General features: G+C 48.1%; 1 protein-coding gene across 4 annotated transcripts in view; it reads right to left on the bottom strand.

Annotated features, from left to right (window-relative positions):
* Positions 1–16,813, bottom strand: part of IL16 (interleukin 16) — a 129,815-nt gene that overhangs the window by 98,334 nt on the left and 14,668 nt on the right. Inside the window, exon 1 of one of the 4 annotated variants that reach the window (XM_012098584.5) lies at positions 6,465–6,649. The exons of the other annotated variants lie outside the window; for them this stretch is intronic. The gene's annotated coding sequence lies outside the window, so the exon portion shown is untranslated. Of the gene's footprint in view, positions 1–6,464; positions 6,650–16,813 lie in introns of those variants that run through there. 4 annotated transcript variants of the gene reach the window in all.

The following is a 16,813-nucleotide window of genomic DNA, read 5'->3' as shown; positions in this document are numbered from 1 at the left end:
AGAGGGTGAAGAAACCGCCTGCAAAGCAGGAGACCCAGGCTTGATCTCTGGGTCAGGAAGATCCCCTGCAGGAGGGAATGGCAACCCACTCCAGTATTCTTGCTTGGAGAATCCCATGGACAGAGGAGCCTGGTGGGCTACAGTTCATGGAGTCGAAAAGAGTTGGACGTGACTAAGCGACTAACACATACACAACACAATTTAAAATATACTCAGTAAAAGTTTCAAGTAGTTTTCCAGAAAATCTCTTGGTCCTGTCATCATGTTTGAGGTGGTTCTTTGAAACTTTCCATTGTTTCTTTGGTTGCTGTCTATTTAATTTTTTTTAAAGAAACAATTTTTATTTTATGTTTTAGGCCAGACCATGGGCAGCATGCGAGAGCTTCGTTCCCTGACCAGGCATGGAACCCGTGTCCCCTGCATCATTAGTGCAGAATCTTAACCACCGAACCACCCGGGAAGTCCCCTGATCTATTCAGTTTTTAAAAAAATATTTTCCTTTGACAGTTTTGTTCCCTTACATTGTTGATAAGATGGATGACTTTTCATCAAGATTTCAAATTTATTCGTATAGAGATGTCTTTTACAATTTCACAATTTAAATTTTTTCTCTGAACTATATAGAGACCACTGACGAGCATTTCAGTCGGTCCTCTGGTCCTTCTTCCTGTTTTACTCACCTGATTGAAGTGAGCTCTTCCACTGGTCCTCTCAAAGGACTCAGAGTTAGTAAAAACATCTCCTCTTGTCAGTTTACTTTCTGATGTATTTACTTCTGCTTTAGTTTTATTTCTTTTTCCTTCTTGATTTTCTGAAATTTATTTTGCGCTTGTGTCCATCTGCTAGAGTGTAATATTTAGTTCCTTCAAACCCACTCTTTCTATTTTAGAAATGACAGCATATCATGCCGTCGTTACCTGCTTAGCTTTGAGCCCAACTAGATCTGAGTTTAAACCTCTGTCCGATTATTTACCAAACGTCTGACTTGGCGAATCTACTGAACTTTTCTGTGACTCCAGTCTCCTTATCTGGAAGATGGGGGTGACTATAGGAGTCGCCTTGCAGCAGTTCTGGGACAGACAATGAACTGGAACACCAGATGTGAATCCCTTAGCACAGTTGGTTGGCTAGTACAGTTACTATAGCCACCACTGTCAGCGTCACCATAATTATAAAAAGCTAGAAATTTTCCTCTGAATGACCCTTTGGCTGCAACCCATGGATTTTAAAACATGATGATCTAATTGTTGTTATTTTAGAAATGGCCTGTAACTGCAGCTTTGATTTCCAATTTAAACCCAGATTTTTAGAAGACTGCTGTTGTTATTGTTAGTTTCTTGTGGTTAAACTTCCAAGATTTAACCTTGTTGTTCTTATAATTTTTTTTATTAGAAAATTCCAGTTTCATTGCATCGTGGCCACAGGATGTGTCCTGGACACTTTTTATTTGTTGGAATTTATTGAGGCTTATTTTGTGAGCCAGAATGTGATGTAGCTTAATGTTTTAAATGTTCAGCGCCCATTTGAAAGGAATGATTACTCTGGAGTTTCAGATACGGATATACTCAAATGTGATATTAAAATATGTATATATTCCGTCTTATAAATCATCAACTGATTATATTTTGGTCTAATCTGTAAAAGCTTGGAGTGGTGTTCACTGAAATCTGGTACCATATCTGTAAGACATTTCCAAAAATTTTGCTTTACATATTTCAATGTCTTTATTAGAAGAAATTTTTACGAAATGATGGAAGAGTACACCATAAAGTTCTCAATTTTCATATCTCCATGGTGTACTCTTCTTTTATCCTTTTGTGAAAACTTCTCGTAATAGTTGCCTCAGCTTTTGTCTGACAGAATTAACATTGTTACCCCACTTTCTTTTAATCTGCATTTGCATGGTTTTTACCCATCACTTTATTTTTAACCTCATACGATTTCATTTTAAATGTTTCTCTTTCAAGTGGGGTATAATTTGGAATGAGAGAGAGCATTTCTTTCTTTTTTTTTTTAAATGCAAGCTTTTAATATTTCTGTTTATTGATTTTTGACTGCACTGGGTCTTTCATTGCTGCACTTGGGCTTTTTCTAGTTGGAGCGATCGGGGGCTACTCTCTAGTTGCAGTGGCTTCTCTTGTGTGGAGTACAGGTTCTAGGGCATATGGGCCACATGGGCTCCGTAGGTGTAGTTCTCAGGCTCTAGAGCACAGGCTCAGTAGTTGCTCTGTGCAACAAAGACTAGGGATCGAACCCATGTGCCCCGCACTGCAAGTTGTATTCTTAATCACTGGACTGCCAAGGAAGCCCTCTTTCAATACTTTAATTTCCCTTTTTCAAGTTGAATCTGGGAGACTTCCTTTTTAAATATAAACCTTATATTTGATACTATGTTTTATATATCTTATACACATTTAACGGACAAATCTTATATCTTGTATCTTATATCTTGAGACATCTTCCTTCCAATCTGTTTTGGTTTGGTCTTTCTGTAGCTTCTTATTGTCTCCTTTTCTTGCTTTTCAGGCAACCCATTCACTCTCTCCTGTCCTTAATGAATCAGAGGCTTTACGTTTTATTTTTGTATTATTGATGGCTCTGTAAAGAATTTTTGAAAGTGATGCTTGAGCACAGATGTTTCTTCTTCATCCATCCCAAGAAAGACACTATCTGATACCTCTTCCTACACGTTCAGGGAAACCTCTTACTTCCTCCTGATACCAACCTCTCTGTTTAGAGGTTTGGAGGACATTATGTATTATATCTTTCAAAATTATTTTTATCATTTGTATTGATATTATTTCAAAATCCTGTTGAGAACAGTCAATGACTGAGATTAACTTAAAGTTAGCCTCCTTTTGTGACCCAAATATGTATGTATACAACAATTGGTTGGGGTTGGGCTTTTGCTAAGAGATTATGTATCATCTCTTTTATGTTATTCTCTATTTCTCTCAACACACACACATGCCTTTACTGTTTGCTTTTTGTTCAACTTTTATTTTATATTGGAGTATAGCTGATTAACAATGTTGTGATACACTGCTATAATTAAATGGAAAACTAACAAGGACCTACTGTACAGCACAGGGAACCCTGCTCAATGTTAGGTGGCGGCCTGGATGGAAGGTGAGTTTGGGGGAGAGTGGATACGTGTATATGTATGACTGAGTCCCTTTCCTATGCACCTGGGCTTCCCAGGTGATGCTAGTGGTAAGAACCTGCCTGCCAATGCAGGAGACATAAGAGACGCTAGTTCAATCCCCATGTCGGGAAGATCCCCTGGAGGAGGACACAGCAATCTGCTCCAGTATTCTTGCCTGGAGAATCCCATGGACAGAGGAGCCTGGCGGGCTACAGTTCATGGGGTCACAAAGAGTCAGACGTGACTGAGCGACCAACACTTTCACAGACACTGAAATTCCTGCTCAGATTGCTCAGATCTTTCGCAGGCAGATGGGAGCCTGAGGAAGGAGCTCAGGCTGACTCTCATCAGATGAGAGCTGCAGGGATCAGCAGGGAAGAGAGCTTGTGCATCATCTGGAGAGCGTGTCTGGGGCAGGATGGTAGAGGCCCCTTCCATCCACCAGGCAGGGCAGCCTTGTCCTCGTTGCTGCAGCTGTCTACCCAGAGGCATTTCTAGCCCAGATGTGCATGCCTAGTCTCAGCCAGAAGCAGAAGCAGTGGGATCCCCCCTGGGTGGTCCCCAGTGTCTGGGGCACTGCACAGAGCCACCAGCAGCCTTACCAGTTGCTCCCACCCAATGCACACACTCTCCTCCAGCATCTCCAAGTGTGGCCAGCACAGCAGCTCCCAATGGGCTCCGCCCTCCCACCCAGGCACCCTGCTCCCTCCCCTACAAGCCACCCCAACACCCTGTCTGTTCTACACTCTTTCATGCAGACCTCTCCATCTTTCTGCCACAACTTGCTGAGCTTACAACACCAACATAGATTTGTTCTTATTTAAACTGGGATCCAAAAGAAGAACTTGAATAAATTCCTCATTTCAGGTCGCCTTAATAACCAGACTCCAAGCTCTTAGTTTATCTTGCCACATGGGGTATTTTCCTCCCTGCATATACGAGCATGTTGTTATTCACACTGATTTGGGTCTTAGTATCAAAAACATCTTCTATATTAAAATGGGTTGCCAGCCCAAATGGACAATGCCATATAAGGTGCTACTGTCAGAGTCAAGGTTGTTGTTATGTTGATAATGTTCATTCAATTTTTATCTTTTAAGATTTTTTTTATTGGGATATGGTTGCCTTACAATGTTGTGTTAGTTTCTGCTGTACAGCAGATTGAATCAGTCATATGTATACACACACCCCTCTGCCTGTGCTATAGAGCAGCTTCCCACTAGCTAGCTGTTTTACACATGGCAGTGTATACATGTCAGACTCAATCTCCCAACTCATCCCACCCGCACTGCCACCCCCTCCACCCCGTGTCCACACATTCGCTTTCTACAGGAACGAAATTGGGTCATCTGTAGAGATATGGATACTTCACTTGGTCAGAAAGAGAGAAACAGATATCGTATATTAGTGCATGTATGTGGAAGCTAGAAAAATGGGTGAACCTAGTTCCAGGGCAGGAATAAAGATGAAGGCGCAAAGAACAGGTGTGTGGATGTTGTTCATTCATTTCTGCAACCACTATTTTCTGAGATTCATCCTGTGCCAGGCGGTGATGATGTAAAGGATGAAGACACGGTCCTCTCCAGCCAGCTGGAGAAGACAGGTGTGTATCTGGGTAATATTCTTGGTGCAGGAAGTTTGATAATAAAGGTTTGAATCAAGTGCCACTGTCTGGAGTAACTTTTGTGTGGACTCACCACGGACCCAGGGATCGAACCAGTGTCTCCTGCATTGGCAGCCGGATTCTTTACCCGCCAAGCCACCTGGGAAGCCACTGGCAGTGCGTGAAGGTTCCCTAAGCTTCCTCAGCCTGGACTGTGATGCAGGCCCCAGGGACAGGGAGGGGGCCTTGGCCAGATTCACTTGTCAGGGACGGTCACCATGTAATTGAAGAGCTGCCAAGGGATGCCCTGCAGGATGATGTTCCTGAAGCTGATGTGGTTCAGCACCTGCCTGGGCCTCCCGTCAATCACCACCACCTGGATGCCATTTTCTGAGCCGGGGTACTTCTTTCTGTCCACTGGAAACCATAAGAAACACCAGTGGGGGTGGATAAATGAATATCTCTGGCTTCGAGGAGGGGGCTGGCCCACCCTGATAGCTCATGCCCTCATCATGTTTGGAATACAGGAGGTGCACTCAACTGAGGTCGTACAAGTTGACTGCCACTTAACTTGGGGACATAAAAGAGAACAGAAGGGACTTCCCTGGTGGTCAAATGGTTAAGAATCTGCCTGCCCATGCAGGGGACAAGGGTTCATTCCCTGGTCCAGAAGATTCCACATGCCATGGGGCAATTAACCAGTGCGCCACAACTACTGATCCTGAGCCCTAGAGCCCGTGCTCTGCAACAAGAGAGGTCATTGCAAGGAGAAGCCTGTGCATCACTACTAAAGAGCAGCCGCCACTTGCCTCAACTAGAGAAAGCCTGCACACAGCAACAAAGACCCAGTACAACCAAAGATAAATAAGTCACTTTTAGAAGGAGAGCGAATGGAAGAGAGGAAAGAATGGAGCCAAGGAATGGAGCCATCCTGTCCTCCTCAGCAACCTGGACCAAGGGCTGCTTGGGGAAATGGGGAAGGCTTGGCGTTGGGCTCTTGGGACAAAGGTGCAGCCTTCAAGGGGCTCAGCCAGAAATGGGAGGATTGCACCTGGCATGAGAAGGAAGCGGATGTTTCCTTGCATCCATAGGGAGCAAGAAATCTGCTGAGTCTTCTGATAACAGAGAGCAAGCACATTTATCAACCAACAAGCACCAACCCAACTGTGTGAGTGAAACCACATGGAATTAGTCCAAAGCAAGTGGACCCTCATCTAGAGCAAGTGCAGTGACTGACAGCCTTCCCAAGGCCAGTGTCAGAGCTGTCCATGCACCGTGCCCACCTGGGGGCGAGGAGGCTTGGCAGGCAGCAGGGGAAGTCTCCTTTGAGCTGCCTCCACCCCCTCCTCTCCACCCTTCCTCCTGCTTCCTTGCACATCTCCAGCCCCAAGATGAGGTCTTGGCTGTTAAGGTAGAAATCCCTGAACAAGTAGCTCCTGGGGCTGCAAAGTGAGGACAAACGACTGCCCGCAACACATCTGACCTCCCAGATGACTTCCTCCTCCCCTCACTCTGCAAAAGTGGCCCATGAGTCCCACCCCAGTGGCTGGCTTCTGCTCCTGCCCAACCCCAGCACAGCTGCCAAAGAGGAAACCGAGATCCAGCAACCACGCCCCGCACCCACACAGGTCAGAGAAGCCAGCCTCCTGCCTCTGTGAACCGCCGCCTGGTCAGAACTGCTGCTCGAGGGACATTTTCTCTCCCAGGCCCACCTACCTCTCTGCTCACAGCCCCTGGGGCTGTGCCCTCCTTGGCTTCCTTCTCCAACTGCCCAGCCAGGACCACGGCATCATTTATCCCAGGAAAGCTAGGGCCCAGGCTGGGGTCAGAGGCAGCAAGAAATGAGAAATGGATGCTCCTTTTCACCCAGAGGCTGCTCTCTGAATCAGATCCTGAGATCTGACACCGTTCTTAGCACCTGCTCTGGACAGGTGACTCTGGGCGAATGTGGCCAACCTGTCATTGGCCAGCTCAGAGACTCCCAACCTGAGCCATCTGACTTCTCCATGGGAAGAGGCTTGGTCCAAAAGGGCCAGGCTGCCAGCGCTGGGAAGCCGGGACTCAGAACAAAGTCTACCATCTGCTGGGCTGGCAGAGAACACGCAGGAGGCCAGTGCCACCTAGAAGCCCAGAACCTGGCGAGGCTCCTCCTGTGGTCCCAGGCGACCCCTGGCTTCCCTGGGTAACCCAGAAGTGGCTGGGAGGGCAGGAAGGTCATGAACATGACCCAGTGTCTCAGAGAGCCTGGCATAAGGTCAGCTCACACCATCCTGCCATGGATCTTTCAATATTACTACATTCATTTTACAAGTGAAAAGTCACTGCATAGAAATTCATTGAGCACCTAGTAAGTGCCAGACCTGGGCACCCAGGGTCATAGCCCGTTACTAGTTCAGCAAAATCCAGTGACTTCCCAGAGGCCATGTAGCTAGCAAGATGTCAAGCCAGGTGTCTAATCAAGATCCACCCAACCCCAAAGCCCTGGCTCTCTTCATGGCATCGTATTGGACTTCCCTGGTGGTCCAGAGGGTAAGACTCCATGCTCCCACTGCAGGGGGCCTAGATTCAATCCCTGGTTGGAGAACTAGATCCCAAATGCCACAACTAAGAGTTTGCACGGCACAACGAAGATGTGGTGCATGCATGCGTGCTAAGTCCCTTCAGTTGTGTCCGACTGTTTGCGATTCCATGGACTGTAGACTGCCACGTTCCTCTGTCCATGGAATTCTTCCCAACCTAGGGATCAAACCCATGTCTCTTGCGTCTCCTGTAGTAGCAGACAAATTCTTTACCACTAGCACTGCCTGGGAAGCCCTAAGACATGGTATAGCCAAATACATGTTTTAAAAAGAGAGAGAGAGAGAAAGAACTGGCTTTTGAGAGCCTGTCTGGTCCCCAAGCCAGTTGTGGGCATCAATAGGGATGCCTCAGGGAAAACAATGGAAAACATAAGTTATGTAACAAGTTTGAACCCATGGAAGATTCTTCTAGAAATACCAATTCTTAAGCTGCCCCTGGTCCTCCAGAATCAGAATCTCTGAGCATGGGGCCTGGTCTGGCACTCCATTTTTATAAGCCCTCCAGGATCACCTGGTTGCCTGCTCAAGTTCAAGGGAGTTTCCCAGATGGCTCAGTGGTAAAGAATCCATCTGCCAATGCAGGAGACACAAACTGGATTCCTGGATTGGGAAGATCCCCTGGAGAAGGAAATGGCAAACCACTCCAGTATTCTTGCCTGGAGAATCCCATAGACAGAGGAGCCTGGCAGGCTGCAGTCCACAGGGTTGCAAACAGTTGGACATGACTGAGCACACAGGCGCAAGTTCAAGAACCAAGGACTTCTCTTATGTTGAGCAAGTTGAGAACCACAGCATCAGGGGACAAGGCACTTCTGTGTGTCCTACCGGGATTCTCATCACGTGGGCAGAGGGCTTTTCCCCCGCATGTCCCCCTGAAGAGCCTGATCTAAGGGTGACATTTAACCCGTCTGCCCCTTAAAGACCATCCCACACTTCTGTCCTAAGCACGGGCTCTGTGAGCTGTTTGTATGGTCCAGGCTGGGACTTTTGTGTGACCCTCTTTTCTAACAAATGGAATGCTTTCTGACGCTCACCACCAAATGTTTCAGGGCTGGCTGGGGGCTTTAATGAGGGTGTAGGTGCAATCCGTGGGAAGCCCCCGGAATGCCATGCAAGGCTTTGGAAATCTGGCTATCGCTGGGACAGGGGCCCGTGGTCACAAGGGAGACGCTTTGGGGATAAAGCTGCCTTTGTCAACGGGTGTAGGGGGCAGTTCCCCATGGCAGGGCTGAGTCTAGGGTGCAGTGGAGTAAATTTTCAAGTGCAGGGCTTCCCTGGTGGTTCAGTTGTAAAGAATCTGCCTGCAATGCAGGAGACGCTGGTTTTATCCCTGTGTTGGGAAGATCTCCCATGCCACGGAGCAACTAAGCGCTAGAACTGCTGAGCCTGTGTTCTAGAGTCTGGGAGCAGCAGCCTCTGAAGCCCGTGGGCCCTAGAGCCTGTGCTCCACAACAAGAGAAGCCACCACAGTGAGAAGCCCAGCACCACAACTAGAGAGGAGCCCCTGCTCATCATAACTGGAGAAAGCCTGTGCAGCAGTGAGGACCCAGCACAGCCAACACTAAACAAAACTGTATAAAGTGCAGGGAACCTTGGTCAGTGTCGCCTGCTCTGCTCAGCCTGCGACGCAGTCAGGGCTCAAGCCTGGGGTAGACCACCAAGGCTGCCTCACTGGCAGAGAAAGGCTGGGGGCGATCTGGCAGCCCAGGAGGCCAGCCTGGCCCTTCCAGGCCCCACAGCCTCTGCGGGCCCTACAGCCTCCCTCCCACACCTTGTCCTTGTGTCTGAATCCAGGTCCTGCTTCTCCATCTTCAGATGACACCCACCTGCTCACTCTCAGCGGGTGAATTCATTCTGGCCCAGGCCTTCACTGACAGTGCGGTTTCTCTCCTAGTAGAGACATCCGTGCCACCTGGGACTCTTCCAGGAAAGGAAGAACCTCCCCTCTGCTCCCTCACTCCCCAAAGGTGAGCTTGTGCCTGAAGAAAGCTGGGAGGATGCAGCTGGAGAGCCCCACCTGGGTGAGAAGTGGGGGCCCCCGAACCACACACCAAGCTTGGCCAGCTCCTACTGCGGGATGTCGGTCACGTCTCAGCCTTGGTTCACTCAGCTGCCAAATGGAATTAAAAACTCCCACCGCTAGGGTCAACAAACACATGAAGAGATGCTCAACATCACTGATTATTAGGAAAATACAATCAAAACTGCAATGAGCTATCACCTCACTCCCATCAGAATGGCCGTCATAAAAAAAATAAAAATCTACAAACAATAAATGCTGGAGAGGGTGTGGAGAAAAAGGAACTCTCCTACATTGTTGGTGAGAATGTAAGATGGTACAGCCACTATGGAGAACAGCACAGAGATTTCTTAAAACACTAAAACTAGAGCTACCATATGACCTAGCAATCCCGCTTGCGGGCATAAACCCAGAGAAAACCATAATTCAGAAAAGACGCTGGCACCTCAGTGTTCACTGCTGCACTGTTTCCAGCAGCCAGGACATGGAAGCCGCCTAGATGCCCATCGACAGAGGAATGGACAAAGCAGATGTGGTGTGTCTCCTTTACTTCCCCCATAGAACTCGTCACCATCCAAAGATGTCCTGGAGTCTATTTGGCCTGTGGTTTGTATCTCTACGTCCCATTTAGAGTGCAAACACCGCAGACGGGAGGAATTCATCAGAGTTGTTCAATGCGGGGTCTGCAGCCCTAGGGCACGGCTGGTCCACAAGAGCTCAGTAAACACTTGCCGAATGAATCAACCCCAAACTGAATGAATAAATAAATGACTAATACCATGTAACGAGCATCTACATTTGTTTGTATTTTAGAGTCTACAGAGAGTTCTGGAAGACATTTTCTTAATCTAATATAGGTGACTATGCTCAGGTTTAGATGGAACTTAACCTATTCGACCCTCTCTCCTAGTTTCTCAAGGCCACAGATGAGAAAAGCGAGCAAGTTCTCTCAGAGAAGAGAGTTTACTTCTGAGGGCATAAGTGGCCCTTTGGATTGGACAGGCAGAATCACTTGGTTTAATTCACAGACACAGGATGAAGAATACTTGGAGGTACAAAAGCTTGACTGGTTAATAACAGTAACAACTGGGACTTCCCTGGCATTCCAGTGGTTATGACTGTGAGCTTCCACTGCAGGGGCCTGAGTTCGATCCCTGTTCAGGGAACTAAGATCCTACACGCTGTGTGGTGCGGCCAAAAATAATAATAACAGCAACAACTGTCATTCGCGAAGCACTTGCTCTGAGCCACCCTACTAAGTACTGTCGACACAGCATCCATCTCCACAATTTAACTTATAGGGTTGGTGCTATTCATTATTCCTATTTTCTGGATGAGGAAGGGAGAAAGAGGAGGCACCAGCTGGTAACAGGCTTTCCCAAGGCACGGAGCCAGCATTTGAGCCCAAGGTTATCTGACAACAAAGTCCAGGCCATTCTGGCCCTTTGAATAAACACTGAATAAATAAACCAGGCGGAGTTGAGCAATCTGGAAATTCCTACCCTGCCTGGCAGCCCAGACACAGGGGTTGGAGGTTGAGAAAGGGTTAAGCACCCAAGAGAGAGGGAAAGGTTGGTGTTTGGGTGGTGCTTTTTCAAGGCCCTGATCAGGAAGGTTTGCACAGGGTGCGCTTGCTTGCCCTCCACCCGGCCACAAGAAAAGGCCAGGTTTCCATGAATGACTGACGCACCCAGGACAGGACGGAGGTGGGGGATGTTTCCATTCCACAAGATTCAGGCAGGAACCATGTGTTCAGTCTGGGGTCTTGCCTCTTATAAGGGTGTAGAGATAGTCGAGTCCTTCATCTTCTCTGGCTCTTACAGGATGCTGGAGCTCTCCAAGCCAGGGGCCAGGCTCTGCTCAGTCTGTGTTCAGACAGGACGAGGGGTGAGCCAGGGTTGGGAGGGAACAGCCAGGGCCCTTCCTGCAGTCCTCCTGCCCACACAGTTATCGCAGGAAAGCCGCTTCCTGACTTGCTTCAGAAAGCAACGTTTTTAAAGATGAAGAAATCCCTGCTTTCTTTTCTTAATTTGTTATTATCATGACATGACTGACTCAATAAGCAAAAATGTTCAATTCCCGCCTGAGGTCACAGGCTCATCTCCCCCAGGCTGGAAACTCCTCCAGAGGCTTCGTGACTTCTCCCACTTCCGCACCTCAGCACATGCACATGCTGCCCTTTTCTAACTCACAGAGCCCCTGCTTCCCAGCCGGCTCTCATGTTTGGCTCAAAGCCACCTCCTCCAGGAAGTCTTCCATGACACCTCCATCCCAATTCACCGATGGACTTAGGGGCTACTCTTCTGTCATCTCAAAGCTCTCTCATCAGGGTCTTATCCATTTACTGTGAGATCCCTGATGCCAGGGACTGTGTCTTCTCTCTCTCTCTCTGTAGCCCTGAACAGTCCCTGGATGTTAAATAGCTGTTGCAGGAAGGAATGAGAAGAGCAAAAAAAGAGACAGGAACAAAAGGCAGGAGGAAGGAGGGAGAGAGGTCAGATGTCTCTGTGGTCAGATGCATAGAGAGATATACCCATAGGTCAGATATAATAGAGACAGAGACAGGCTCCAGTCACAGGAAGGGTATGGTGGGAAAAGTCCACTATGGTCCAGGAGTTCAGAGGCCTGAACTCATTCTCAGGTTGTTGCTGACTGGCTGTGCGGCCTGGGATAAGCCAGGCCCCCTTCTAAGCTTCAGCTATCTCCTTTGTAAAATGCGTTATTATAAGCCTTTTAAGGGCTTCCCTGGTGGCTCAGTGGTAAAGAATCCACCTGCCAGCAGCAGTGGAGACACAGACATAGAGAACAGACTTAGGGACACGAGGTGGGGGTGGGGGTGGAGGAAGGAGAGAGTGGGATGTACGGAGAGTAACATGGAAACATACGCTCAGTTCAATTCAGTTCAGTCCCTCAGTCGTGTCTGACTCTTTGCAACCCCATGGACTGCAGCACGCCAGGCTTCTCTGTCCATCACCAACTCCTGGAGCCTACCCAAACTCATGTCCATTGAGTCAGTGATGCCATCCAACCATCTCATCCTCTGTCGTCCCCTTCTCCCACCTTCAATCTTTCCCAGCATCAGGGTCTTTTCAAATGAGTCAGTTCTTTGCATCAGGTGGCCAAAGTATTGGAGTTTCAGCTTCAGCATAAGTTGAAGTGCAGAAGTCCATTTTCATCTCATAGCATCTCAGCCATTCAGACGTTGAAATGCATACACCCCACACTGCATGATACCCATTCTGACTGCTTCCGTGTTCATATTCCCAGGGACAGATGCTCGCACTGGCTCCAATTCCTGGACCAGCCTGGTCTGCAGCAGGACATACAGGACATCTCCTGTGAAAAAAGCTTGGGGCGGGGACCCTCCAAGGGGACCCCACGTGAGGCCTTGGGACATGTGAGTATATACAGAGCCTTGACATGGTTCTCTTTGCCACCCAAGCGTTCAGTTCCCATGAAGGGCACCTGCTCTGTCTCCTCCGCCCTGGCCTGTTCTTAACCTTGCTGGCAGAGTCAGGAGCCCCACTCCAACCCCACACCCAGCCCTGCACCATTATCTGTACCTGCTTCTCCTCTGCCCCCAAAAGCCATCGGCTTGATGCTGCTCCCTTCTCCTCAAACCCCAGCCGAAATCTGCACTTGAACTCACTGTGAGGTCTACCCAGCGAAGCTGGGCATTTTTTGCCACCAAGGGCTCTGCCCGTAAGACCAGCATAGGATGAAGCAGTATTGTGTTTTATTGCTGTTGTTCCGTCTCTCAGTCGTGTCTGACTCTGCCACTCCATGGACAGCAGCACACCAGCTTCCCTGCCCTTCACCATCTCCTGGAGCTTGCTCAAACTCATGTCCATTGAGTTGGTGATGCCATCCCACCATCTCATCTTCTGTCATCCCCTTCTCCCACCTCCAATCTTTCCCAGCATCAGGGTCTTTTCTAATGAGTCAGTTCATTGCATTAGGTGGCCAAAGTATTGGCGGCTTCAGCTTCAGCATCAGTCCTTCCAAGGAATACTCAGGGTTGATTTCTTTTAGGATGGACTGGTCTGCTCTCTTTGAAGTCCAAGGGACTCTTGAGAGTCTTCTCAGCAACACAACTTGAAAGCATCAGTTCTTCGGCTCTCAGCCTTCTTTATGGTCCAACTCTCACTGTATTTTATTAAATTAGGTCTTTACATTTAGTGGCACATAAAATATTATTAATATTAGTAAAAACTGAAAGCAACTGAGGAAGGACATGGGAGAGCCTTCTGGGGTGAGAGTAATGTTCCTAACAAGGTAAGTTTCTCAGGTGTATCTGTTTTTCAAGATTAATCGAATGGTACATATATTTCACTGTGCGTAAACTTTACCTGAAAGAACAGTCACCAAATACTGAGCTTGTTTTCATTATATACATGCTGAAGTGTTTAGAAGTGAAGTGTAGGGGTGCCTGAAACTTATTTGGAAATGTATTAAAAATATAAGACGGGAACTTCCCTGGTGGTCCAGTGGTTAAGAATCCACCTTGCAAGACAGGGGACATAAGTTCCATCCCTGGTCTGGAAGATCCCATGTACTGAGGGGCAACTAAGCCCGTGCACAGCTACTGAGGCCTTGTGCCCTAGAGTCCATGCTCTGCAACAAAAGAAGCCACTGCAAGAAGCCTGTGCACGACTAGAGAGTAGCCCCCACTCACCACAACTAGAGAAGGCCTGTGCAGAGCAACAAGGACCCAGTGCAGTCAAAATAAATGAATATACTTTTTAAAATTAAAAAAAATAAGATGGATGCATGGGTGGTGGATAGAGGGTTGATGGGATGGATAGTCACGTAACAAGGCAAAGAAACGTTGCTTGTAGAATCAAATTTTGGGTATATGCTTGTTGACTACAGTTCTTTCCACTTTCCTATATGTTTGAACATTTTTGATAATAATATTTTGGAAAGAACACAATCGAAAGCAAGCTAAGTTGATAACTGGGAGAGGTATGAAACCAATTGTGTCCCTGATGTGGTTTTCTGAGGCCATAATGGTGATGGTTCCGGTAACTTCACAGGAACTGAGAAGCCTAACGCCAAGTAGAAACATCAGCATGGCAATTGGTCTGTTATGTGTCTAAGGATCGCTGTAGTTATTTTTCAATCACATGCTAAGAATTCACGCTTTAGCATGAAATAGAGCTACCTGGGTTCAAACCTCAGTCCTGCTGCTCACTGTTTGGATAAGTTCCCCAGGCCCCATTTCTGCTCACCTTACAATAAAGACAAGGCTTTCCCCAGTGGCTCGCTCAGACTGTAAAGAATCGGCCTGCAGTATGGGAGACCTGGGTTAGATCCCTGGGTCAGGAAGATCCTCTGGAGAAGGGCATGGAAACCCATTCCAGGATTCTTGCCTGGAGAATTCCATGGACAGAGTAATCTGGTGGGCTACAGTCCATGGGGTCACAGAGAGTCAGACATGACTGAGTGACTAATTCACACACTGCCTCATAGGGATGCAGGGGCAGCTCCAGTGAGTCCATGCCAATCAGGGCCCTAAATCAGCACCTATGCTGAAAGCCCCCAGGTGGAGGGAGGTGCTGCTATTTACAGACAGATTTCCAAGAGGCACCCTCCAGGGTTGGCCAGCAGGTGTGGGGAAGGGAGATAATGGGCTGACACAGAGAGAAGGGCTCTTGAGGCCTGGCCCCACCAGCAAAACCCCTTTTTTCCTTCTGCTGACAAGTCACCAGGATGCTTAAAAAAATTTTTTTTTAAATTTTACTTGACTGCCTCAGTCTTAGTTGCAGCATGCAGAATCTTTTGTTATGGCTTGAGGGCTTAGTTGCCCCAAAGAATGTGGGATCTTCCCAGACCAGGCATTGAACCCGTTTCCCCCACATTGCAAGGCAGATATTCAAGTACTGGACCACCAGCGAAGTTCCACCAGGATGATTTTTTGAAAGATGCTGTGAGGAAAACAGACTGGATGGACAGATGTTTACGAAGCACACAGAGGCGATGTTAAGCTCATAAGATCTGAGACAGTTCATTTCTCACTGCTTCTCTACCTCTGCACCCAACCTAACTCCCGAAGCTCCGCACACAACTCAACTGGTGCCTTCTCAGGGGGGCCCACCCTGACCACCAGACTAGGCCAGCTCCCCAGGGAGAGCCTCTCATAGCGACGGATCCTCTTGTCTTCATATTGATGTGATGTGTGCTTTTTATCTCCAGTTTCCCAGTAGATCCTCAGAGACCAGCACAGTGCCTGAAGCAGAGACTGCGCTACATAATCTGTTGAGAATGAATTCCAAGTGTGTAAGAAAGCAACTGCACTCTCTGTAGATTGACAGATAGAAAATCGGCGGTGGGGTGAAGTGTTATTCGCTCAGTCATGTCCGACTCTTTGCAACCCCATGGACTGTAGCCCACCAGGCTCCTTTGTCCATGGGATTCTCCAGGTAAGAATACTGGAGTGGGTAGTCATGACCTCCTCCAGGGGATCTTCCCAAACCAGGGAGATCGAACCCGTGTCTCCTGTACTGGCAAGCAGATTCTTTACCACTGAGCCAACAGGGAAGCCCTGAGAGGTTAATTACCTTTCCCCAAACCAACTAGCCCATTCATCTTAGAGCTAAGGTTCCATCTCAGTAGCCAGAGCCTGCAGCCCTGGGGTCTTGGTCCCTATGCTCCACTGCCTTTCTTCTGAAGTCAGAGACACTCTAATGGAACCTAACCAAATGGATCTCAGGGTTCCAGCCTCTCGGCCGTATCTTCCTTCTGGAGCTAGAAAAGTCAGAAATGTGCCTTTGACTTGCTTCTCTTTCTTTTTTAAAAGAAAACCACGTGTTTATTCTCTTCTGCCAAAGTTACAACAGAGCTGAAGCTTTGCCAGTGTTGACTTTAAAAGCTGGGCTGAGGGGTTAAAATCCTTTCCCCTGATGCCTGTTTGTTTATGTTTCCGGAGTGAAAGAAGGAGGTTGTTATAAGAAACCATCTGATCCGTTTCAGAGGCTGTACCTGCAGCAAGGCAGGGAGTCTGGCCCGAGTACCTGGCGCCCCTCCTAGCACTTAGATCCGAGAAGGCTCTGAAGGGGTCCCTGCTCCAGGGACTTGCTCTCCTGTCTCCCCCAGTCGTTGAGCAGCACCCCCTCCTGTTCTGCATCCTGTTAGAAGCAGAGCACAGCCATGGGGACTCTGACAACTTTGGACATTTAGACACCGATGCCCTTGCCCCTGAAAGTTGCCAGGACCCCTCACAGAGGAAGGAAGGACAGGTAGAAACCGGCTGCCCTAGCCAGGGCTTTCTCTTATCCTCTTTGGGGGGTCCTGCAATAAAGCCCACCCTTCACCCTTCTGACAAGCAACCTAGTGAGCACTCAGCCAGCCTCCGCGAGGACAACGCAGACAGACAGGGAGGGACTGCACCACACACGCACACGCACACACACACACGCACACACACACGCACACACAAACCCAACACAGTATAACCACAAGGATGC

This window comes from Ovis aries, chromosome 18 (assembly GCF_016772045.2).
Source record: "Ovis aries strain OAR_USU_Benz2616 breed Rambouillet chromosome 18, ARS-UI_Ramb_v3.0, whole genome shotgun sequence".
NCBI lineage: Eukaryota > Metazoa > Chordata > Mammalia > Artiodactyla > Bovidae > Ovis > Ovis aries.
This window is presented reverse-complemented; position numbering and strand designations above follow the sequence as displayed.